The sequence below is a fragment of the Ictidomys tridecemlineatus genome, chromosome 16, assembly GCF_052094955.1.
Source record: "Ictidomys tridecemlineatus isolate mIctTri1 chromosome 16, mIctTri1.hap1, whole genome shotgun sequence".
NCBI lineage: Eukaryota > Metazoa > Chordata > Mammalia > Rodentia > Sciuridae > Ictidomys > Ictidomys tridecemlineatus.
Window position 1 is genome coordinate 37,377,441 of NC_135492.1, and position 26,758 is coordinate 37,404,198.

Below are 26,758 nucleotides of genomic sequence, written 5' to 3' on the forward strand. Positions count from 1 at the left end.
ATCACTAGGTCATGCAAGCTGTTAGAACAAGGAAAGCTTCATTCTAACTTGTATTGATTCAGCCCCACTTTAAATACAATTTAGAATAATACTTCAAACTCTCACCTGTGGAGGGGATGCTCTGCCCAGCACTTCCCAGTCAGGACCCTGGAAAGTTGTTTAGGGAACCCAAACAGAAAATCTATGTACTGGGGATTCCTGGTCTGGCAATACAGTTGCCTGTGTCTGTTACTTTTGCTTTCATAGTATTACCCAAAAAAAACCACTGTCTGGTGTGACAAGAGTGTCTTCCTTATCTATTGGATCTGACATGCCAAGATGAGCAGCTGCCCACATACTTAATGTCACAAACACATGTATGTGTAATCTAATCAGTAACTAGCATATCAACTGCATGATTTTTTATTGCATGGGAAAGGAAATTGAGAATGCTTTGAGTGCACACAGCACTATTAATAGTATAACACTGCTATGTAATATTTCCTCTCTGCTCAACTTGTAAGTATTCCTCTTGTGCTGCTTTGTAAAACAAAAGAGTTGTGAACCAAAAATTTTATGATAATAGATAGTTGCACAGACTGACTTGGGCAACTCTATTTACCATTGTTATTTTGTATGAGCTCAAGGTAGTCTTTTATACTTTTTTAACGTTAATGACATTAGCATTTATTAAAGAGTTTTTAACTCACAAAACTTCTCTGTATACAAATTTTCCCTTACCATTTTTAAAATTTCTTACTGTTTTCAGTATACATATAGAAGAGCAAATTTTGACATATTACACATACATGGAGTAAAACTTATTTTAGTTAGCATTCCATTCTTCAGGTGTACATGGTGTGGACCTTCCCTGGTGGTGTATTTATATATGAACATAGAAAAGTTGTGTCTGATTCATTTACTGTCATTTCTATTCCTATTTCCCCTTTATTCCCTTCAGTTCAACTTTGTCTAATCCACTGAATTTCTATTCTCTCCCCCACCCTTGAGTGGTTTAGCATCCATATATATATTATGTATTATATGTAATGTCTGTTTCATTCTACTATCCTTCCTATCCCCATATCCCCTCCCCTCCCTGCACTCCTCTCTACTTAAAGTAACTATTCTTCCCCACCCCCCATTGTGAGTTAGCATCCACTTATCAGAGAGAATATTTGGCCTTTGTGGTGTGTGTGTAGGGGGGCTTATTTCACTTAGCATGATATTCTCCAACTCCATCCATTTGCCACCAAAATCCATATTTTCATTCACTTTTAAAGCTAAATATTCCCTTGGTTTAGGGAATATATGTAATCACATTTTATTTATCCATTCATCTGTTGATGAATGGATAAATAAGGTTTGTTCTATGGTTTAGCTGTTGTGAATTGTGCGGCTATAAACACTGGTGCTGCTGTGTCCCTGTAGTATGCTGTTTTTAAGTCCTTTGGGTATAGTCCGAGGAGAGGGATAGCTGGGTCAAGTGGTGGTTCCATTCTGGTTTTTCAAGGAGTCTCCATACTGCTTTCCATGGTGTTTGCACAAATTTGCAGTCGGTCCCATGAGCAATGTGTGAGTGTTCCTTTTCCCCACATCCTCACCAACATTTATTGTTGTCTGTATTATTAATCATTGCCATTCTGACCGAGATAAAATCTTAAACAAATTTTGATTTACATCTTCCTAATTGCTAGATGTGTTGAACGTTTTTTCATGCATTTTTAATCGATTATATTTCTTCTATAAAGTGTCTGTTCTTGGCCCATTTGTTAAACAACAACAACAAAAAAAAAACTTGAATTCTTTATATACCCTAGAGATTAATGCTTTATCTGAGGTATGTGTGGTAAAGACATTATATAAGTCTGTAGGTTCTCTCTTCACATTGTTTCTTTTGCCGAGAAGCAGCTTTTTAGGTTGAATCTATCCCATTTAATGATTCTGGATTTTTAATTCTTGTGTTGTAGGGATCTTGTTATGGAAGTCAGATTCTGGACCAACATTCACCTCAGATTTTTAATTAGCATCCCAAGTTCATGAACGTTTCACTTTTTTATTGTTTCTCTTACTATCTTGCCTTATAGATCTACATGTTCTAAAGGGTCATGTAATGATCTAGCTTCACATGCATGATTTTCTGATGACTGCTATTTTTCAATATGTAGCTGCAGATTAATTAAAGCACATACTTGCCTTGTGTAGGAAATATTCCATCAGTAGATCAACATCAAATACTATAATATATATAAATATATATAATAGCCTGGATTCAAATGCATGCACATCCATTCCAGAGCTTGGTCCATAAAATTTGTTCTACACTAGTTCTACATTATATAACCTCCGTGAAAGCTGTTATAAATCCAACGTCTGAGACCTACTCCCCAATGTTCTTTTTTTTTAAGTGGAGGACGACAAAGATTAAACTCGGGGGCACTTAACCACTGAGCCACATCCCTCGCCCTATTTTATGTAGAGAAAGGATCTCACTGAGCTTCTTAGTAAATCTCTTTCACTGAGGCTGGCTCTGAATTCATGATCCTCCTTCCTCAGCCTTCCAAGCTGCTGAGATTACAGGCATGTGCCACCATGCCCCGCTCCCCAGAGAGCCTTCTATAACTGGTTGGAACCCACGTATTCAGTGTATTGTGGCCTAATCCTCACAACTAGAGGTGAAATTATTGAAAATCAGGGCAATTTAGACAAAGAGATTGGATTCAACAGCGCCTAGTTACACATCAAGTCCACATTACAACAAAGGTGTGGTCTGCAATTCTCCACCTCTCCAAAGAGCTCTTCTTAGCTCCACAAAGTTGGGAGTACTGGCCAACACTCTGCCATGGCTCTTTCCAGAAGCCTCCAGGAGGTGAGTGTGTATGAGGGACAGTATTCCAGGTGGCACCTTGGTGATCATTGGGCCATGCCATGGAGTAAGGCATAGCCCAGATCAAAGGCACAAAACTTTCATGTGGCTGGTCTGGGATGGGGGCTGCCTGAGGGGATGCTTTTCCTCTGCCCTTGATGTGTCTTTCCTAACTGTTCATATGCTGAAATACTTGTTCAATGACTTGCACTCTTTTCCTATTTTATGTTTCCCTCTCAGGTGGCTTTGGAAGTCTCATGCTTTGGCAATCATTGTGACTTTCTTCAGTTTTCCAACCTCCCTCAGCCCATCCATGTGGAATTTCTGCCTGTGGATATTACAGTTTTCATTTTTAATATATTTCCAATAATCCAAGTTTCCAATTACCTCTAGCAAAAACAAATGCTTCACTCATTATCATGCCTGTACTCACCCTTCACATGTTGATGACAGTGGTCATCAAGAACTATCTTCTGATTTCTACAACTGGAACGTAAGTGGGTCTGCTTGAAATGACTGTCCTTTCTTTTGACAACAGATAATGGGGCTCCATTTTCATATAGGGTTTTAATGCTTTTATATATATTCATATGCAGTACCCAGGAAACTGAGCCTACTTTTTACTTGGCTTCTCTCAGAGAAGGTGGAGTTGATCCTGTAGGATCCTTAGAGTGGACTCCAGCTCAAACTCTGCCTTGACTCTCACTAGATTCCATCTGCCTGTGATTTCTATGACATGTGACCTACAGCTCTTCCTCTACTTTTCTGTTTTCCATTTTATATTCGATTAATTTTAACATTTCACTCAGGGCTTGAACCACAGAACTGTCACTTTGGTAAGGATGACATACAGAACCATCACTACCCCCAAAAAGGGGTGCTCCTAGGGAGGAGGAGCCCATCACACACTGTAGGCAGAGAAACTGAGGGGTGCAAGGAGTCCCTCACACCAAAGTAGAGGCATTATAAATTGTTGGACAGGTTTGGACTAATTTGATCTTAGGACCAGAATTAGAGTAATTTAAGTTTCCTTATCAACTTGAGAAAATGATCTCAGTCAAGATCCCTTTTCAGATGTGTCCAGGAAACTCAGAGTTTGGAGCCCAGCTGTCTCAGGACTGCTCTTATCCATCAGAGAAGTAAAATTAAGAGACAGATGACATGTCCCCCTTGGGAAGCCACAGTTCTTGCCTTGTTAGGACCTTCTTGCCTTTCTACAGACATTAAAATTACAAACCTGCAGAGACGGGACTTAAACAAATCCTTTCCATAAAGGCTACAAGTGTTTATTCTCTGCTCAGCAGAACAGAGTCCTCCCTAGCTTAGTCACCTGAATAAGTGCCCCTGTGTCCTCAGATGCAGAGTTAGTGTGGGTTTAAAAAGGGCATGGGAGGAGGAATCTTGGTCTAGTGAGGTTTCCCAGTAGTTTCAGAGGAGACATTCACTCCAACAGTCCTAATGAGCCCAGAGGACTGGGTGTTCTGGGTGGTGCAATGAGGATATTGACTAAGGATGTTTGCTTCTTTGAGATTCCACTAAAATGAGTCAATTTTTTTTTTTATAGGGAATGTCAGTTTTACTTTTTCATTTTTTAAATTTAGTAACTTAATGGGACACAACTCACATATGCTATATCATGTAGAGATTTTAAACACTACTAATTTGTATACTTATTATCAGGGAATTAATAAGTTTTAATATTTTTATTATTGATAATCTTGCCTTGGCCATTTCATGGAACAATTACTGTTGTTTGAGTAATTATAGGTTTTGAAATCTTTAGAAGGAAATGAGGTTCTATATTCAAAACCTCATGTCCTCAAGTCCCCTTGCTACTGACTAAGGTAAAAAACCCGAGCATGGTTAAAAACTTTCTTTCAGTTGGTAAATGTCAAATAAGGGACCATAATGAGAAGGAAGTACAGTAAATACTTGGAAATTACCAGCACATTAATTTGTTTTTCCAATTCATGCTTGCAAATTATAGGCTTGTGAATATAACTCAAGAATTTGGAAAAATATTTTTATCTATTAGTCCTTTCTGTTTTAATCACTAAAAAAAATACATTTTGCAAAAGGTATTTTTTAGGTAACAATGGGAATGTGTAAGAGGAACATTCAGGACAGTTGAAACCCATCCTGCCCTGGTTGCTTTTAGATCTTTTTTCCAAAATTCAATTTTCTGTGTCATTAGGATGCACAGATAAATGTGGCCCTATCTCCTTTTCTTGTCACTAATACACAAAGAACAAGATAAAGCACAATGTGACTCTTCCATCACACCATCACTCAGGGAAACAGACCCTCCGGCAGGACCACATGGGATTCCCAGTAATGAGAGCTTGGGGTCTGCAGAGAAGTGCATGGGCATTCTTGTCCCTTGAGGAGGTCCACAAAACAGAGTAGAGGAGAGTGTGGCTGTGGAGTCTCTAATCAAGACCTCCAGAGACCAAGCAGTAAGCAAGTCTGATTTTATTGTGCAGTTACCATGTATATGTACTCAGGCAGTGCCTAAGCAAAATATAGACAGCCACCAATGTAATGTCTGCTAGCTGTTCTTGCCGTGAACAATCAACAAGTGGGACTGCAACAGGTGGCCTCATACCCAGAGTTGTGCCGATGGGGTAAGCAATTTGCCACTCGCACGCCTAGCATGAGGAATGGCCTGCCATGCAAACACCCTTAACCTATGCCCTGTATGCAGTACTCCATGCACTTGTCCCCACAGAGAAGCACCTCTGGGGTAGCTTCTTTTTTGACTTTAAAGAACAATTTCTCTTCTAGTGGCTTTTCTCAGGACAAATTTAAAATAATGGTAATATAAATATCATAGATGTAAGTGTGAACCCTGAGCTGTATTTTAAAATCCTGACAATTCACAAAAGCAACCCAGGATTCTCACCTCTACTTCTCACAAAGAGCTGCCATTCAGTCAAGTCTTGCCCAGGGTTTGCTCATCGTGTTACTGGAGGGTTGTTTTGAAGCAGAGGTGCTGGGTGATGGTGTTGCCCTCTCTGAGGTGACAGTCATTTCTTCCTAGTGCTCTTCATAGATTCCCAGCACACAAAGAGTCACAGGTAAGAGGTTTCTGTCGAGGCTGACATAGGTCCCAATCCCACTTGCTTGAAACAAATCCAGTCTCAATTCTCCATCTCCCTTTTGTCTGTTTTTACTTTACTGAATACCAAGGGGACATGGGGAGGGTTTGCAGTAGTGGTGAAGCTGAGCTGTGAGATGAGGACAACCCCAAGCTGTAAGTGTGCACTTGAGTTGCTAAGGGGTGAGGAAAGAGGATCTGTCACCCCTATGAGCAGGATGGTGCTCACACTGCATATGGGAGAAGAGATGTTTCTTCCTCTCACTTTCACCCTGGAACATGCCAACCCAGAGGGTCCAAAGAACCCAAACTTGCCGCAGGGTGTCCTTTTCCTGTAATTCTCTCTACTTCTGTCCTGACCACCAGCTCGTGTCCTCTGCCTTCACAGTCCTCACTAGATGGTTGCAACACAGATGATGGTGCATGTATCATACAGCCACCCCTGACTTTAGTGACAGCACCATATCTAACATGACTCCTTTCTGGATCCAGATACTAGAGAAAGTCTTTACTATCAGCTCTAACAAAGAAAACTTCAGGCCAATATCTCTAATGAATATAAATGCAAATATCCTCAATAAAATTCTGGCAAATCGAATACAAAAACATATCAAAAAGATCATGCACCATGATCAAGTGGGATTCATCCCCAGGATGCAAGGTTGGTTCAACATACATAAATCAGTAAGTGTAATTCATCACATCAATAGACTCCAAGATAAGAACCATATGATCATCAACAGATGCAGAAAAAGTATTTGACAAAATACAGCACCCCTCATGTTCAAAACACTAGAAAAACTAGGGATAACAGGAACTTATCTAAACATTGTAAAGGCTATCTATACTAAGCCCCAGGCCAGTATCATTCTAAAAAGAAAAACTGAAGGCATTCCCTCTAAAATCTGAACAAGACAGGGATGCCCTCTCACCACTTCTATTCAACATAGTTCTTGAAACACTGGCCAGAGCAATTACATGAAAGAAATTAAAGGAATAAGTAGAGGAAAAGAATAACTTAAACTAGCACTATTTGCTGATGATATGATTCTATACCTAGGAGACCCAGGAAACTCCACCAGAAAACTTCTAGAACTAGTTAATGAAGTCAGCAAAGTAGCTGGAAATAAAATCAACATCCATAAATCAAAGGCACTTCTGTATATCAGTGACATATCCTCTAAGAGGGAAACGAGGAAAACTACCCCATTCACAATATCCTCAAAAAAAAAAAAAAAACTTGGGGATCAACTTAACAAAAGAGGTAAAAAGATCTACACAATGAGAACTACAGAACCCTAAAGAGAAATCAAAGAAGATGGGAAGGTCTACCTTGCTCATGGATAGGCAAAACTAATATTAAAAATGACCATACTACCAGAAGCACTACACATATTTAATGTAATTCTGATCAAAATCCTAATGACATTCCTCATAGAAATAGAAAAGACAATCATGAAATTCATCTGGATAAGTAAGAGACCCAGAATTGCTAAAACAATTCTAAGCAGGAAGAGTGAAACAGATGGCATCGCTATACCAGACCTTAATCTATACCACACAGCAATAGTATGGTACTGGCACCGAAACAGGCTCATAGACCTGTTTTGGTGCCAGTACAGAATAGAGAACACAGAAACTAACCGGCATCAAGTTGGTACTCTTCTCAGCAGCGCATGGATAATTTTGAAAAGTAGACTATATACTATGCCACAGGGCAACTCTTAGCAAATACAAAGGAGTAGAGATACTACCATGATTTTCATCAGATCTTAATGGAATGAAATTGGAAATCAATGACAAAGAATAAAAAATTCTGCACCCATGGAACTGAACAATATGCTACTGAATGAACAATGGGTTACAGAAGACATTGAGGAGGAGATTAAAAAATTCTTAGAGGTAAACGAGAACATACACACAACATAGCAAAATCTTTCAGACACAATGAAAGCAGTATGAACAGAAAACTTCACTGCATGGAGTTCATTCCTCCAAAGAAAAAGCCTACAAATAAATGACATCACACTACATCTCAAAGCCCTAGAAAAAGAACAAACGAGGAGCAAAAGCAGTAGAAGGCAAGAAATAATTAGAGCTAAAATCGAAACAAAAAGTTGGTTCTTTGAAAAATAAAATTGACAGACCCTGAGCCATGCTAAGGAAGAGAAAGAGCCCAAATTACTAGCATATGTGATGAAAAAGGCAATATCACAACAGACACTACAGCAATGCAGAGGATAATTAGAAATTTTGAAAACATATTCTCCAATAAAATAGACATTGAGGCATAGGCAAATTTCTTAAGTCATATGATTGCCCAGATTGATTCAGGAAGACATACACAACTTAAAGAGACCAATATCAAGTGAGGAGATAGAAGAAGTCATCAGAAGCTCACCAACAAAGAAAAGCCCAGGACCAGATGGATACACACTGAGTTCTATAAGTTCTTTAAGGAAGAACAAATATGCTTCAATTCATTTCAGGAAATAGAAAATGAGGGAGTACTTCCAAACTCATTCTATGAGGCCAATATCACCCTGATCCCAAAATCAGGCAAGGACACAAGGAAAGAAAACCTTAGACCAATAGCTCTAGTGAACATAGATGCAAAAATTCTCAACAAAATTCTGGCAAATCAAATACAAAAAGATTGTGCACCATGACCAAGTGGGATTCATCCCAGGGATGCAAGGTTGTTTCAACATTTAGAAATCAATAAACGTAATTCATCATACCAATAGACACAGAAATAGCATTTGACCAAATACAGCATGCTTTCATGTTCAAAACAGTAGAAAAAATAGGGATAACAGGAACATCTCAATATCATAAAGAACTATCTACACTAAGCCTCGGGCCAACATCATTCTAAATGGAGGAAAATTAAAGGCATTCCCTCTAAAAACTGGAACAACACAGGAATGCATTCTCTTACAACTTCTATTCAACATAGTTCTTGAAACACTGGCCAGAGCAATTAGACGAAAGAAATTAAAGGAATACACATAGGAAAAGAAAAACTTAAATTAGTACTATTTGCAGATGATACAATTCTATACCTAGAAAACCTAAAGAGATTCACCAGAAAACTTCTACAATAAATGAATTCAGCAAAGTAGCAGGTTATAAAATCAACATCCATAAATCAAAAGCATTTCTAAATATCAGTGACAAATCCTCATAGAAGGAAGTGGGGAAAACTACCCCATTTACAATAACCCCACACAAAAAAATAAAACCAAAATACTTGGGAATCAAGTTAACTAAAGAGGTAAAAGATCTATACAATGAAAACTACAGAACCCTAAAGAGAGAAATCAAATATGACCTTAGAAGATGCAAAGATCTACCTTGTTTTTTGGATAGGCAGAATTACTGTTGTCAAAATGACCATACTACCAAAAGCACTATACAGGTTCAATGCAATTCTGATCAAAATCCCAATGCCATTCCTCATATAAATACAAAAAGCAATCAGGAAATTCATCTGGAAAAATAAGAGGCCCAGAGTAGGCAAAGCAATTCTAAGCAGGAAGAGCAAAGCAGATGGTATTGTTAAACCAGACTTTAAACCATACTATAGAACAATAGTAATAAAAACAACATGGTATTGGCCCCAAAACAGGCTGATAGACCAATGATACAGAATAGAGGACAGAGACTAACCCATAAAATTACAACTACCTTATATTAGACAAAGGTGCCAAGAACGAGCACTGGAGAAAGGATAGCATCTTCAACAAATGGTGCTGGGAGAACTGGAAATCCATATGCAACAAAATTAAATTAAACCCCTCTCACCATGCACAAAAGTTAACTCAAAATGGATCAAGGACCTGAGAATAAAACCAGAGACTCTGTGTCTAATAGAAGAAAAAGTAGGCCCTAATCTTCATCATGTGAGATCAGGCCCCAACTTCCTTAATAAGACCCTATAGCGCAAGAATTAAAACCAAGAATCAATAAATGGGATGGAATCCAACTAAAAAGTTCCTTCTCAACAAAAGAACATCTATGAGGTGAACAGAGAGCCTCCATCCACAAGTTTTTACCCCTCATACATCAGAAAACTAATTGAGGGTATATAAAGAACTTAAAAAGCACACACACAAAAACACCCAATCAAAAGATGGGCCAAGGACCTGAACAGACACTTCTCAGAAGAGGAATACAACCAATCAACAAGTATATGAAAAAGTTTCATCATCTCTATCAATTGAGAAATGCAAAGTAAAACTACATAAGATATCATCTCACTCCAGTCAGAATGGCAGCTGTTTTTAAAGACAAAACAATAAGTGTTGGCCAGAATGTGGGGAAAGGTACACTCATACACTGCATTTGGTGCAGCCAATATGGAAAGCAGTGTGGAGATTTCTTGGAAAACTAGGAATAGCTATCCCACTCCTTGGATTATACCCAAAGGACTTAAAAACAGTATATTACAGGGACACAGCCACATCAATGTTCATAGCAGCACAATTCACAACAGCTAACTGTGGAGCCAACTAGATACCCTTCAGTGGATGAATGGATAAAAAAAAAATGTGGCATATGTACACCATGGAATATTGCTCACCAATAAAAGAGAATAAAATCATGGCATTTGCAGATAAATGGATGGCATTGGAGAAGATAATGCTAAGGGAAGTTAGCCAATCCCCCCCCCAAAAAAATGCTGAATGTTTTCTGATATAAGGAGGGTGACTCATAGTGGGGTAGGAAGAGGGAGCATGGGAGGAATAGATGAATTCTAGATAGGGCAGAGGGGTGGGAAGGGAGGGGCAGGGGATTAGCAAGGATGGTGGAATGGGATAGACATCGTTATCCAAGTACATGTATGAAGACATGAATTGGTGTCAACCTACTTTATATACAGAGATGAAATATTGTACTGTACATGTATAGTAAGAATTCTAATGCATTCCACTGCCATTTATTTTTTAAGAGATTTTTTTTTAATTTTACAAAATGAAAAGTTGGCTCTTTGAAAACATAAATAAATTTGATAAACCCTTATCCATGCTAATGTAGAGGAGAGAAACTCAAATTACTAGAATCCACAAAGAAAAAGGAAATATTACCATGAACACTACAGAAATACAGAAGATAATTAGAAATTATTTTAAAAATTTGTACTCCAATAAAACAGAAAATATTGAAGACATCAACAAATGTCTAGAATCATAAAATTACCCAAACTGAGTCATGATGATATATACAAGTTATACAGATCATTTTCAAGCGATGAAATACAAGACACCATCAAAAGCCTACCAACCGAAAAAAAATTAAAAAAATCAAAACCACCCAGGACTCAATGCATACAAGACATTGAAAGAACAACTAACACCAATACTCCTGAAATTATTCCATGAAATAGCATGAGTTTGGAAGTGCTCCCTCTTTTTCTGTGACGCCAAACCCACCCTGATTTTAAAATCAGACAAAGTCACAAAGAAAGCTTCAGAGCAATAGCTCTAATGAACATAGATGCAAAAATTCTGAAGAAAATTCTGGCAAATTGAATACCAAAACATTAAGAAGATTGTCACCATGATTAAGTGGGGTTCATCCCAGGGATGCAAGGCTCCCAATGTGGAAATCAATAAAGGTAATGCATCACATCAATAGACAGAGACTCATATGACCATCTCAATAGATGCAGAAAAAGCATTCAACAAAATACCGCAGTCTTCATATTGAAAACACTAGAAAAACTAGGGATAACAGGACATATCTCAACATCATAAAGGCTCTCTATGCTAAGTCTCAGGCCAACATCATTTTAAATGGAGAAAAATTAAAGGAATTCCCTCTAAAAACTGGAACACAGAAAGGACCTCTTTCACCACTTCTATTCAACATAGTTCTTGAAAAACTGGCCAGAGCAATTAGACAGATGAAAGAAATTAAAAGGATATGAATAGGAAAAGAAGAACTCAAACCATCAATATTTACTGATGACATTATTCTATACCTAGAAGATCCAAAAAATTCCACCAGAAAACTAGAACTAGTAAATGAATTCAGCAAAATAGCAGGATATAAAGTCAACACCCATAAATCAAAGGGAATTTGTACATCAGTGACAAGTCCTCTGAAAGAGAAACTAGGGAACCTACCCCATTTACAATAGCCTAAAAAAATGGAAAAAAAAAACCACAACTTAGGAATCAACATAATGAAAGAGATAAAAGACCTCTACAATGAAAACTACAGAATGCTAAAGACAGAATCCAAAGAAGACCTTAGAAGATGGAAAGATCTACCTTGCTCCTGGATAGGCAGATACAATACTGTCAAAATGACCATACTACCAAAAGCACTATACAGATTCAATGCAATTCCAATCAAAATCCCAATGCCATTCCTTATGGAAATAGAAAAAGCAATCATGAAATTAATTCTGGAAAAAATAAAGAGACCCAGAATAGCCAAAGCAATCCTTAAGAAGAGGGAGGCATGTGACATCACTGTATCAGACCACAAACTATACTTCAGAGCAATAGTAACAAAAACAGCATGTTACTGACACCAAAATAGACATGTAGACCAATGGAGCAGAATAGAGAACACAGAGAATAACCCACATAGAGGCTGGGGATGTGGCTCAAGCGGCAGCGTGCTCGCCTGGCATACGTGCTGCCCAGGTTCAATCCTCAGCACCACATACAAACAAAGATGTTGTGTCTGCCAAAAACTAAAAAAATAAATAAATATTAAAAATAAAAGAATAACCCACAAATACAGTTATCTGATACTAGATAAAGGTACCAAAAACATACTGGCAAATAGATAGCCTCTTCAACAAATGGTGCTGGGAAAACTGGAAATCCAAATGCAGCAAAATGAAATTGAACCCTATCTCTCACCATGCGTAAAACTCAACTCAAAGTGGAGCAGGGACCTAGAAATTAAACCAGAGACTCTGAACCTAAGAAAAAGTAGTTCCAAATCTTCATCATGTTGGATTAGGCCCCAATATTCTTAACAAGACTCCTATAGAAAATGGATTAAAACCAAGAAACAACAAGTGGATGGATTCAAACTGAACAGCTTCTCAGCAAAAGAAACAATGAGGTGAAGAGACAGCCTACATCCTTGGAGCAAATTCTTACCACACACACATCAGATACAGTACTCATCTCTAGGGTATATGAAGAGCTCAATCTTAACACCAAAAACAATAACCCAATTAATAAATGGACCAAGGAACTGAACAAGCACTTCTCAGAATATGATATACAATTGAGCAACAAATATATATGAAAAAGTTCAACATAGCAATTAAAGAAATGCAAATCAAAACTAAGATTTCATCTCACTCCAGCCAGAATGGCAGCTATTATGCATATAAACAGTAAGTGTTTGTGAGGATGTGGGGGGAAAGGCACACTCATACACTGGTGGTGGGAATGTAAATTGGTGCAGCCAATATGGAAAGCAGTATGGAGATTCCTTGTAAAACTGGGAATGGAACCACCACTTGACCCAGCTATTTCTCTCCTTAGTTTATACCCAAAGGACTTAAAAACAACATACTACACGGACACAACCACATCAATGTTTATAGCAGCACAATTCACAATAGCTAAACCGTGGAGCCAATCTAGATGCCCTTCAGTGGATGAATGGATAAAAAAATATGTGGTATATACACACAATAGAATATTACTCAGCACTAGAAGAGAATAAAACCATGGCATTTGTCAGTAAATGGATGGAGTCAGAGAATATTATGTTAAAGTGAAGTTAGCCAATCCCCCCCAAAAAATGCCAAATATTTTCTCTGATATATGGGGGGGGGTGACTCACAGTGGGATAGGGAGGGAGAGCATTGAAGGATTAGATTAATTCTAGATAGGGAAGAGGAGTGGGAGGAAAATGGAGAGGGAAGGGGATTAGCAAGGATGGTGGGATATGATCAACATCATTCAAAGATACATGTATGAAAATTTGAATTTGGTGCTAACGTACCTTATATACAAACAGATATGAAAAAATGTGTTAAATATGTGTATTAAGAGTTGTAGTGAGAAGATCCAACATGGCAGCGGGCACGGAGAGATCAAATCTCTGACCTCTTCAGCTGCGCGGGCATAGGGAGTCATAAACTGTCTACATGCTGTTTGCTCAGGATCACTAGGCAATGCTGAGCTGACGTGGATCTGGGGCGAACAGTCTGGGCCTCTCAGAACACACACCGAGCCAGGATCGGCTGCATTCAAGCTCTCATTCGCCTGCTTCTCACATCCAAACCTCGATGACTTAGTACTAACAATCCCACCGAAACAACTGGTCAGCCCTTCTGATCCTACAGAAGTAAATGCCAACCGAGCCTGCATAGGCAGTGGCCACAGGATTGAAACGGGGCTTGGGAGAGACAGTCAGGACCCACCCATTGTATTGGTCACCCGGCAAAGGGAACGAACTGTCACCATTTGCATGGGATACCACCATGACAGAGAACTGACATCACCAAAACATGGCGGAGGAGATAAATTCATTGAAACCAGCGGCAACAGGTGTGTAATCCCCTAGCCATTCATCTGCACACAGCGGGAAACCTTAAGGGTCCCTCCCAGCTCTCCCGTGAGCGCGATAGCCAGACCGAGGGAATCAGGAGTGGCCCGGGACCCACTGCGCGAGACTCCCAGCTACCGCTCCCACCAGTGCTGACAACTGAGGTCTCTTGCACCAGCTTCCGGGGGCGTAGCTACTGGAGGGCAAGCAAATTCGCTGGGGGTTCTCAGCCCCAAGCTCTACAAACTTAGGGTCTGAGGGAGTGGCAAACAGGGAGAGTGTGCACAGGCGTTCATGAAAACAGAGCTCCCAGGAGCAGCAGACCTGGCGTATTGCCAGTATTGTGGTGAGCATCAGTGAGTGGGGCCTGGCTTGAGAAAAAGCGGGGAAGTGTCTAGACACAAGAGAAGGCCCTAGGCACCCAGGATTGGAGACTCGCCCAGTCTGGGAGGAGGAGCTGCTGCACAGTGATTGGTTCCCGCCTATTGAGAGGAGAAGCTTGGCCTGGTGGGCACAGCTCCACCTACTGGAAGAGAAGTTAATCAAACTCTAAGACTGCATTTATTAATTTTTTTTAATTTCGGTTTTTTATTTTCATTTTTTGTTGTTTTTGGTTTTTAAATATTTTTAAAATTTTTTTTAATTTAATTTTTAAAATTTTTTATTATTTTATTTTTTTTATTTTAATTTTTATTTTTTATTATTTTTTATTTGTTTTTTCTTTTTTATTTTCTATTTTTTTCGTTTGTCTTTTCATTTCTTTTCAATTCTCTTATTCCCCCTTCCTTGAATTCTGTCTGCTTACTCTCATTTAGTGACTTCTTCCCTTCCCTTCTAATACCTTTCCTCCCAAGCATCAAATAAATTTATAGGAGTAAACAGTAACTCAGCAGTCAAACAGAACAAGAAGTAACACAAGCACCATGAAAAAGCAAGGAAGAAAAGGAGTAAAAACAATGCGGGACAGCCTAAATATTCAGGAGGACCTAGAGCCATCAGAAAAATGATCATATAAGGAACTCAAAGAATACTTTAGACAGACGGAATGGAACCTTAAAGAGGATACGAGACAGCAAATTCAAACAGTGAAAGAATACATTGAAAATGAACAGATAAAAGAAGTTAAGCATCTTTATCAGGAGATAGACATTATTAAAAAAGATCAAACAATAATTCTAGAAATTAAAGAAACTATAAACCAAATTAAAAATTCAAATGAGAGTATCACTAACACAGTGGAGCAAGTAGAAGCCAGAACGTCAGATAATGAAGACAAAATATATCATCTTGAAAAGAGTCTAGCCAACTCAGAAAGGCTGGTTAAAAATCATGAGGAAAAACATCCAAGAGATATGGGAAAACATTAAAAACAGAAATTTAAGAGTCATTGGGATAGAGGAAGGCACAGAGATTCAAACCAAGGGAATGAGTAACCTGCTGAATGAAATAATTACACAAAACTTTCCAGAAATAAAAAAGGAAACAGATATACAAATTGAAGATGCATACAGGACACCGAGCATACAAAATCACAGTAGACGAATGCCAAGACACATTGTTATGAAGATATCCAATATACAAAACAAAGAGAAAATATTAAAAGCTACAAGAGAAAGGAGGCAGATTACATTCAGGGGTAAACCAATAAGGTTAACAATGGATTTTTCATCACAGATGCTGAAAGCAAGAAGAACTCTGAACAAAGTATTTCAAACACTGAAAGACAATGGATGCCAACCAAGAATTCTGTATCCAGCAAAATTAAGCTTCAGGTACGACAACGAAATAAAAATCTTTCATGATAAACAAAAGCTAAAAGAATTTGCAGCCAGAAAACCAGCATTGCAAAGCATCTTGAGCAAACACTACACGAGGAAGAAATGAAAAACAATAACCAAAACCATCAGTGGGAAGTGCCTCGGTAAAGACAGAGGGCGGGGGGAAAGCTAATCATGGAGAAACAAACTAAATTATTTTTTTAAAAAGTAATCAAACATGGCAGGAAGTACAAACCATATATCAATAGTAACTCTAAACATTAATGGCTTAAACTCTCCAATAAAGCGACATCGGCTGGTAACATGGATTAAAAAAAACAAATCCAACAATATACTGCCTCCAGGAGACACATCTGATTGGAAAAGACACAGGCTGAAGGTGAAAGTTTGGGAAAAAATATACCACGCACACAGTCCTCGTAAGCAAGCATGGGTGGCCATCCTCATGTCGAATAAAATCGACTTCAAGACTAAGTTAATCAAAAGGGATAAGGAAGGACATTATATACTGTTAAAAGGAACCATTCACCAACAAGACATAACAATTATCAATATTTATGCACCAAATAATGGTGCTGTGACATTCATAAAACAAATTCTCCTCAAGTTCAAGAATCAAATAGACCACAACACAATAATTATGGGTGACTTCAACACACCTCTCTCACTATTGGACAGATCCTCCAAACAAAAGTTGAATAAAGAAACTATCGATAAATTTCTTAAGTCATATGATTTGCCCAGACTGAGTCAGGAGGATACACACAATTTGAACAGACCAATATCAATGGATGAGATAGAAGAAGCAATCAAAAGACTACCAACCAAGAAAAGCCCAGGATCAGATGGGTATACAGCGGAGTTTTACAAAACCTTTAAAGAAGAATTAATACCAATACTTTTCAAGTTATTTCAGGAAATAGAAAAAGAGGGAGCTCTTCCAAATGCATTATATGAGGCCAACATCACCCTGATTCTGAAACCAGACAAAGACACCTCAAAGAAAGAAAACTACAGACCAATCTCTCTGATGAACCTAGGTGCAAAAATCCTCAATAAAATTCTGGCAAATCGGATACAAAGGCACATCAAAAAAAATTGTGCACCATGATCAAGTGGGATTCATCCCTGGGATGCAAGGATGGTTCAATATACGGAAAATTAATAAATGTTATTCACCACATCAATAGACTTAAAGAACCATATGATCATCTCGATAGACGCAGAAAAAGCATTCAACATAGTACAGCATCCCTTTATGTTCAAAACACTAGAAAAACTAGGGATAATAGGAACTTACCTCAACATTCTAAAAGCTATCTAGGCTAATCCTCAGGCTAGCATCATTCTGAATGGAGAAAAATTGAAGGCATTACCTCTAAAATCTGGAACAAGACAGAGATGCCCTCTATCACCACTTCTATTCAATATAGTTCTCGAAACACTGGCCAGAGCAATTAGACAGACGAAAGAAATTAAAGGCATAAAAATAGGAAAAGAAGAACTTAAATTATCACTATTTGTGGGTGACATGATTCTATACCTAGAAGACCCAAAAGGGTCTACAAAAAAACTACTAGAACTAATAAATGAATTCAGCAAAGTGGCAGGATATAAAATCAACACGCATAAATCAAAGGCATTTCTGTATGTCAGTGACAAAACTTCTGAAACAGAAATGAGGAAAAACACTCCATTCACAATACCTCAAAAAATATAAAATACTTGGGAATCAACGTAACAAAAGAGGTGAAAGATTTATACAATGAAAACTACAGAACCCTAAAGAGAGAAGTAGAAGATCTTAGAAGATGGAAAAATATACCCTGTTCATGGATAGGCAGAACTAACATCATCAAAATGGCGATATTACCAAAAGTTCTCTAGGTTTAATGCAATGCCAATCAAAATCCCAACAGCATTTCTTGTAGAAATAGAGAAAGCAATCATGAAATTCATATGGAAAAACAAAAGACCCAGAATAGCAAAAGCAATTCTAAGCAGGAAGTGTGAATCAGGCGGTATAGCGATACCAGATTTCAAACTATATTACAGAGCAATAGTAACAAAAACAGCATGGTACTGGTACCAAAGCAAGCAGGTAGACCAATGGTACAGAATAGAGGACACAGAGACTAATCCACAAAGTTACAACTATCTTATATTTGATAAAGGGGCTAAAAGCATCAATGGAGGAAGGATAGCATCTTCAACAAATGGTGTTGGGAAAACTGGAAATCCATATGCAACAAAATGAAGCTGAATCCCCTCCTCTCACCATGCACAAAAGTTAACTCAAAATGGATCAAGGTGCTTGATATCAAATCAGAGACTGCATCTGATAGAAGAAAAAGTTGACTCCGATCTACATATTGTGGGGTTGGGCTCCAAATTTCTTAATAGGACACCCATAGCACAAGATTTAATAACAAGAATCAACAAATGGGACTTACGTAAACTTAAAAGTTTTTTCTCAGCAAGAGAAACCATAAGAGAGGTAAATAGGGAGCCTACATCATGGGAACAAATTTTTACTCCTCACAGTTCAGATAGAGCCCTAATATCCAGAGTATACAAAGAACTCTAAAAATTAGACAATAAGATAACAAATAACCCAATCAACAAATGGGCCAAGGACCTGAACAGACACTTCTCAGAGGAGGACATACAATCAATCAACAAGTACATGAAAAAATGCTCACCATCTCTAGCAGTCAGAGAAATGCAAATCATAACCACCCTAAGATACCATCTCACTCCAGTAAGATTGGCAGCCATTATGAAGTCAAACAACAACAAGGGCTGGTGAGGATGTGGGGAAAAGGGTACTCTTGTACATTGCTGGTGGGACTGAAAATTGGTGCGGCCAATTTGGAAAGCAGTATGGAGATTCCTGGGAAAGCTGGGAATGACCCAGCTATTGCCCTTCTCGGACTATTCCCTGAAGACCTTAAAGGAGCGTACTACAGGGATATTGCCACATCAATGTTCGTAGCAGCACAATTCACCATAGCTAGACTGTGGAACCAACCCAGATGCCCTTCAATAGATGAATGGATAAAATAAATGTGGCATTTATACACCATAGAGTATTATGCAGCACTAAAAATGACAAAATTGTGGAATTTGCAGGGAAATGGATGGCACTAGAGCAGATTATGCTTAGTGAAGCTAGCCAATCCCTAAAAAACAAATGCCAAATGTCTCCTTTGATATAATGAGGGCAACTAAGAACAGAGCAGGGAGGAAGAGCAGGAAAAAAAGATTAACATTAAACAGAGACATGAGGTGGGAGGGAAAGGGAGAGAAAAGGGAAATTGCATGGAAATGGAGGGAGACCCTCATTGTTATACAAAATTACATATAAGAGGTTGTGAGGGGAATGGGAAAATAAACAAGGAGAGAAATGAATTACAGTAGATGGGGTAGAGAGAGAAGATGGGAGGGGAGGGGAGGGGGGATAGTAGAGGATAGGAAAGGTAGCAGAACACAGTCACTAATAGCGCATTATGTAAAATTGTGGATGTGTAACTGATGTGATTCTGCAATCTATATTTGGGGTAAAAAATGGGAGTTCATAACCCACTTGAATCTAAAGTATGAAATATGTTATGTCAAAAGTTTTGTAATGTTGTGAACAACCAATAAAAAAAGAAAAAAAAAGAAGGCTGAGATGAATGCTGTCTCATGGTAGCCACCTTCTCTGAACTTAAGAAATAAAATGAGTAACTTCTTCCTCCACACTTTAAAATAAAAAGAGTTGTAGTGAGACAGAAATTAGTACATGTATAATGGCATAAATTAACATGAACATACTTTATATACAGATATACAAAAAATTGTGCTGTGTGTGTAATAAGGATTGTAATGCATTCCACTGTTGTCATGTATTTAAAAAATATTTTTTTAAAAAAAGAAAGGAATTTGAACCTGTTGGGGACACTATAAGCCTACAGGGTAAAAATTGTAACACCTTGAAAACACAGAGCTGGAAGGGAGGATGCATGAACAACATGAAAAACCAAGCAAGAATGTGTCCCAAACAGTGATGCTACATTATTAGAACCCAAGGTCAGAATAGTAGAGAAAATGACAGAGAAGGAGTGGAGGAGGTACATAATTATCAGTGAATTAAAGGATGATGTAAGAGCAAATACAGGGAGCAAAGAATCATTTTGATAAAGAGCTACATAACCAAATTCAGGAAGCAAAAGATTCCTTCAATAAGGAGATAGAGATTCTGAAAAAAAAAAACAGAAATCCTTGAAATCAAGGAAACAGTAAACCAAATTAAGGATTCAATAAGGAAGCATCTCCAACAGAATAGACCACTTGGATGACAGAACCTCCAACATTGAAGGCAAAATATATAATCTTGAAAACAAAAGTTGACCCCAGTGAAGATGGTAAGAAACCATGAGCAGAAGATTCAATAATTATGGGATAACATGAAAAGACCAAATTTAACAACTATTGGGATAGAGGAAGGCTTAGAGGTCCAACCTAATGAAATGGACAATCTGTTCAATGAAGTAATATCAGAAAAATTTCCAAACATGAAGATTGAATTGGAAAATCAAATACAAGAAGCTTACAGGATGTCAAATGTACAAAAATCATAACAGATCCACACCAAGGCACATCATAATAAAAACACCTAGCACACAGGATAAGCAGAATATTTTAAAAGCCACAAGAGAAAGGAATCAGATAATGTGCAGGAAACCAATCAGGATCACCAATTTCTCAACTGAGACCCTGAAAGCTACAAGATCCTACAACAACATATACCAAGCTCTGAAAGAAACAGATGCCAACCAAGAATCATACCCAACAAAATTAAATTTTGATTAGCAATTAGATTTCGAGTTAGATGTCATTTTTATGACAAAATAAAACCTTCCATCATACACAAAAGCTAAAAGAATTTACAACTAGAGTCTTGCACTACAGAACATCCTTGGCAAAATATTCCATGAGGAGGAAATGAACAACAATGAAAATTTAAAAAAAAGGAGGTATCACTCTAAAATAAAATCCTTTCAAAGACAAACTAAGTTAAATACCAAAAATAAATGGGAATACAAATCATGTCTCAATAAGAACCCTGAATGTTAATTCCCAAGACTCACCAATCAAAAGACTGGCAAACTGGATTTAAAAAAAAGACCCAACTATATGCTACCTCCAAGAGACTTATCTCATAGGAAAAGACACCCATAGACTGAAGAGGACAAGTTGGAATAAAACATCACTTGGGCTGGGGCTCAGGGGTAGAGTGCTCACCTAGCACGTGTGAGGTCCTGGGTTCAATCCTCAGCACCACATAATAAAGGTATTGTGTCCATCTACAAAAAATAAATATTAAAAAACATACCACGCACATGGACTGTGGAAGCAGGCCGGGGTTTCCATCCTTATGTCAAAATGTGGACTTCAAGTGAAAGTTAATCAGAAGGGATAAAGGAGGACCTGTCATACTGCTTAAGGGAACCATACACCAACAAGACAGAACAATTACAAATATTTATGCCCCAAACAATGGAGCATCTATGTTCAAACAGACTCTTAAGTTCAAGAGTCAAACAGACCACAAGACAATAATTCTGGGTGACTTTAACACCCCTCTTTTACCACTGGACAGATCTTCCAAACAAAAGCCAAACTAACTATAGAACTCAATAATACAATCAATATATTAGATTTAACTGACATACACAGACTATTCAATCCTTCAACGGGTGAATACACTTTCTTCTCAGCAGCAAATGGATCCTTCCCTAAAATAGACCATACGTTATGCCAAAAACTAACTCTAAGCAAATACAGAAAAGTAAAGGTACTACCCTGCATTCTAGCAGATCATAATGGAATGAAATTAGAAATCAATAAAAATAGAAGCTACTCCAACACCTGGAGACTAAATAATATGCTAGTTAATGAACAATGGGTTGCAGAAGACAAAGAGTAGATTCAAAAATTCTTAGAGGTGAATGAGAACACAGATCCAACATAGCAAAAATCTCTGGGACACTATGAAAGCATTACTAAGAGGAAAGTTCATTGCATGGATTTCATTTCTTTAAAAAAAGAAAGAGTCCAATAAATGACCTAAAATTACATCTCAAAGCCTAAGGAAAAAAATGAATCAACACCAAAAGCAGTAAAGGACAGAAAATGATTAAAATCAGAGCTGAAATCAATGAAATTGAAACAAAAGAAGCAATTTAAAAATTGACAAAATGACTGGGAATGGAACCACCACGTGACTCAGCTATCCCACTCCCCGGTCTATACCCAAAGGATCTAAAAACAGCACACTACAGGGACACAGCCACGTCAATGTTTATAGCAGCACAATTCACAATAGCTAAACTGTGGAGTCAACCTAGATGCCATTCAGTAGATAAATGGATAAAAACTGTGGCATTTATACACAATGGAATATTACTCATCATTAAAAGAGAATAAAATCATGGCATTTGCAGGTAAATGGTTGGCATTGGAGAAATAATGCTAAGCGAAGTTAGTTAATCGCCCCAAAAAAATGCCTAATGTTTTCTGATATAAGGAGGCTGACTATAGTGGGGAAGGGAGAGGGAGCAGGAGAGGAATAGATAAATTCTAGATAGGGAAGAGGGGTAGGGAGAGGACAGAGGATTAGCAAGGATGATGGAATGTGATGGACATCATTATCCAAAGTATATGTATGAAGACATGAATTGGTGTCAACCTACTTTATACACAGATATGAAATATTGTGCTGCATATGTATATGTAAGAATATACATTTATATGTAAGAATTCTAATGCATTCAGCTAGTTTTTCTTTTTTTTAAATTAAAAATTTTACAAAATGAAAAACTGGCTCTTTTGATAAAAATAAATACATTTGATTAAATTTAATTTAGAGAATAGAAAAACTCAAATTATTAAAATCCACGATGAAGAAGGAAATATCACCATGAACACTATAGAAATACAGAAGATAATTAGAAATTATTTTGAAAAAATTAGTACTCCAATAAAACAGAAAATATTAAAGACATCAACAAGTGTCTAGAATCATAAAATTACCCAAACTGAGTCAGAATTATATTCACAAGTTACACGAATCATTTTCAAGCAATGAAATGGAAGACACCATCAAAAGCCTACCAACCAAAGAAAGCCCAGGACTCAATGGATACAAGACCTTCAAAGAAGAACTAACACCAATACTCCTCAAATTATTCCATGAAATAGAAAAAGAGGGAGCACTTCCAAACTCATTCTATGAGGCCAAAATCACCCTGATTCTAAAATCAGACAAAGATACATTAAAGAAAGAAACCTTCAGAGCAATATCTCTAATGAACATAGATTCAAAAATTCTGGATAAAATTCTGGCAAATTGAATACAAAAACATTAAAAATTGTGCATCATGATCAAGTGGGATTCATCCCAGGGATGCAAAGTTGGTTCAGCATACAGAAATAAAGGTGATTCATCATATCAATAGACTTAAAGAATCATATGATCATCTTAACAGATGCAGAAAAATCATTCAAGAAAATACAGCACCCTTTCATGTTAAAAACACTAGAAAAACTAGGGATAACAGGAACACATCTCAATATCGTAAAGGCTCTCTAAGCTAAGCCCCAAGCCAACATCATTCTAAATGGCGAAAAATTAAAGGCAATCCCCTCTAAAAACTGGAACACAGGTTTGCCCTCTTTCACCACTTCTATTCAACATAGTTCTTGAAACACTGGACAGAACAATTAGACGAAAAAAATTAAAAGAATACAGATAGGAAAAGAAGAACTCAAATTATCAACTATTTGCTGATGATATGATTCCATACCTAGAAGATCCAAAAAAATTCCACCAGAAAACCACTAGAACTAGTAAATGAATCCAGCAAAGTAGCAGGATATAAAATCAACACCCATAAATCACAGGGAATCTGTACATCAGTGACAAGTCCTCTGAAAGGGAAACTAGGAAAACCACCCCATTTATAATATCCTCAAAAAAATGAGAATCAATGTAATGAAAGAGGTGACAGACCTCTACAATGAAAACTACAGAATGCTAAAGACAGAAATCAAAGAAGATCTTAGAAGATGGAAAGATCTACCTTGTTCTTGGATAGGCAGAATTAATATTGTCAAAATGACCATACTATGAAAAGCACTATACAGAATTAATGCATTTTCAATCAAAATCCCAATGACATTCCTTACGGAAATAGAAAAAAATCAATCATGAAATTAATCCTGAAAAAAATAAAGAGACCCAGAATAGCCAAAGCAATCCTTAGGAAGGAGAGTAAAGCAGGTGGCATTGCTATACCAGACCTTAAACTATACTTCATAGCAATAGTAACAAAAACGGCATAGTAGTGGAACCAAAATAGACATGTAGACCAATGGTACAGAATAGAGAATACAGAGAATAATTCACATAAATACAGTATGTCATGCTATACAAAGGTACCAAAAACTCTTATTGGAGAAAAGATAGCCTCTTCAACAAATAGTGCTGGGAGAACTGGAAATCCATATGCAGCAAAATGAGATTAAGTCCCTATCTCTCACCATGCACAAACTCAACTCAAAGTTGAGTTGAGTTTGAGGACCTAAGAATTAAACCAGAGACCCTGCACCTAAGAAAAAGTAGGTCCAAATCTTCATCATGTTGGATTAGGCCCCAACATCCTTAATAAGACTCCTATAGTGTAAGAATTAAAACCAAGAGTCAATAAGTGGACAGATCAAGCTGAACAGCTTCTCAGCAAAAGGAACAATCAGTGAGGTGAAGAGACAGCCAACATCCTGGGAGCAAATTCTTACCACACACACGTCAGATACAGCACTCATCTCTAGGGTATATGAAGAGCTCAATTTTAACACACACACCCCTCAAAAAAAACCCAATTGAAAAATGGATCAAGGAACTGAACAAGCAGTTCTCAGAATATGACATACAATTGAGCAACAAATATATACATAAAAGTTCAACGTAGCAATTAGATATTTGGAAATCCAAACTAAGATTTCATCTCACTCCAGTCAGAATGGCAGCTACTATGAAGACAAACAACAAGTGTTGGTGAGGATGTGGGGGAAAAGGTACACCCATACACTGCTAGTGAGACTGCAAATTGGTACAGCCAATATGTAAAAGAGTGTGGAGATTCCTTGGAAAATTAGGAATGGAACCACCATTGACCCAGCTATGCCTCTCCTCAGACTATACCCAAAGGACTTAAAAACAGCACACTACAGAGACACAGCCACATCAATGTTTATAACAGCACAATTCACAATAGCTAAACTGTGGAGCCAACCTATATGCCCTTCAGTGGATGAACTGGTAGTGAAACTGGTGTATACACACCATGGAATATTAGTCAGCCATTAAAATGGAATAAAATCATAGCATTTGCCAGTAAATGAATGGAGTTGGAAAATATTATGCTAAGTAAGCAAATTCCCCCAAGATCAAAGGCTGAATGTTTTCTCTGATATGTGGAGGCTGATTCATAATGGGGAGGGGGGAGCATGGGAGGAATGGAGGGACTTTAGGTAGGGCAAAGGGGAGGGAGCATGGGGGTAAAGAAGCTGGTGGAATGAGATGGACAGCATTACCCCAAGTACATGTATGAAGACACAAATGGTGTGACTTTATATCGTGTATAATCACAGAAATGAAAACTTGTGCTCTATATGTGTGCTATAAATTGAAAGCCATTCTGCTGTCATGTATCACAAATAAGAAAAAAAATCAATAAATTACAGAAAACACTTTTGTATTGCTTTTGAAAGAAACATCACAAATGTTATCACTTAAAAATAATAGTAATGCATTATTTTACAACTTGAATGTTTTCAGTATCCTAAAAATGAAATAATGTCAGTGTTAACAGAGTCACCCTCCTTCAAGAGTATGTAAAAAAAATTATCCCAGTTTCTAGTGACTGCCTGCAATCTCCTTTATTTTGTTGTAGTTTTCAGAAGTGAGATGGTGTTTTTTGACAAGTCCATCTCGAATAAAACAGAGGTCCAACGACAGCTATCCTCAACCTTCACACAGCTTAGTCCCTCAGGAACAGGAGCTGGAAGGTCTCTGGTGAACTTGTCCTTGCTCACAATATTTGCCAGAAACTCAGAAAATGCAGCTGTAAGCTCAGGGGAGGAAATCACGGGACCCTCGTCTGCAAACTCGGAAGAGCAGAGACAGATCCCCAACACAGTGAGATGGGGAGACATCTGCATGGGACAGTGTCACCTAATACTTAATAGAGAATTTAGAGCTCTCAAAACCTGAAAGTGCTCCTAGGAGGGAGGACTTTCAGGTTTTGAGAGCTCTAAATTCTCTATTATGGAGCCATGGTTAGACAGCAGGTGGGACCATGATCTCGACTAGACCTGGTCACTTTCCCAGTTGCTGTAACCTTGGGTCAACCCACTTAGTTTTGTCCTCACCCACAGTGCAGGTCCCTGGTCACCTCATCA

General features: G+C 37.8%; 2 long non-coding RNA genes across 2 annotated transcripts in view; one reads left to right on the plus strand and one right to left on the minus strand.

Moving 5' to 3' along the window:
- Positions 1-26,758, minus strand: part of LOC144371148 (uncharacterized) — a 69,616-nt gene that overhangs the window by 14,423 nt on the left and 28,435 nt on the right. The window lies entirely within an intron of this gene.
- Positions 1,347-5,103, plus strand: LOC144371149 (uncharacterized). Its single transcript, XR_013431249.1, has 2 exons — positions 1,347-2,848; positions 3,086-5,103. It is a non-coding gene; the product is annotated as an uncharacterized LOC144371149 (long non-coding RNA).